This window comes from Pteropus vampyrus, unplaced genomic scaffold (assembly GCF_000151845.1).
Source record: "Pteropus vampyrus isolate Shadow unplaced genomic scaffold, Pvam_2.0 Scaffold866, whole genome shotgun sequence".
Classification (NCBI taxonomy): domain Eukaryota; kingdom Metazoa; phylum Chordata; class Mammalia; order Chiroptera; family Pteropodidae; genus Pteropus; species Pteropus vampyrus.
Window position 1 is genome coordinate 1 of NW_011889647.1, and position 871 is coordinate 871.

Below are 871 nucleotides of genomic sequence, written 5' to 3' on the forward strand. Positions count from 1 at the left end.
TCTGTTTCACCTCCACCACTGTTCCAAAGATGCTGCTGAACATTCAAACACAGACCAAAGTGATAGCCTATGAAAGCTACATCACGCAGATGTATTTTTATATACCCTTTGCAGTACTGGATGACTTTATTCTGACCATGATGGCCTATGACCGCTTTGTGGCCATCCGTCACCCCCTGCACTACACAGTCATCATGAACCCCCAGCTCTGTGGACTGCAGCTTCTAGTGTCCTGGATCATGAGTGTCCTGAATTCCTTGTTAGAAAGCTTAATGGCTTTACAACTGTCCTTCTATACAGACTTGGAAATCCCCCCATTTTTCTGTGAACTCGGTCAAGTGGCATGACTTTCCTGTTCTGACACCTTTCTTAATAACGTAGTCATGCATTTTTCAGCTGGGATGCTGGCTCTTGTTCCTTTTGCTGGTATCCTTTATTCTTACTCTAAGATAGCGTCCTCCATACGGAGAATGTCATCAGCTCAGGGGAAGTATAAAGCATTTTCCACCTGTACATCTCACCTCTCAGTTGTCTCCTTACTTTATTGTACAAGCTTAGGAGTGTACTTCAACTCTGCCGCTACCCACAGTTCACACTCAAGTGCTACAGCCTCTGTGATGTACCCATGCTGAACCCCTTCATCTATAGTCTGAGGAACAAAGACATAAAGGGGTCTCTGAAAAGATTCCTTGGCAGGTAAGCTTTTCAAGGGCCAACTGTACTAGGCTGAAGAAGTGCCCATGAATTCCGGATTCAAACCCTCAGGACCAAAAACTCTGACACAAATTAATCTAATCTTTGGACCATAAATATTTGAAAATTCTCATTTATCTCATGTGTTAACATGAATTTCTTAGCATAATTTATTCTT

General features: G+C 42.7%; 1 pseudogene; it reads left to right on the forward strand.

Moving 5' to 3' along the window:
* Positions 1-5: 5 nt before the first annotated feature.
* On the forward strand, positions 6-700 carry LOC105309817 (annotated as a pseudogene).
* The last annotated feature ends 171 nt before the right edge of the window (positions 701-871 follow it).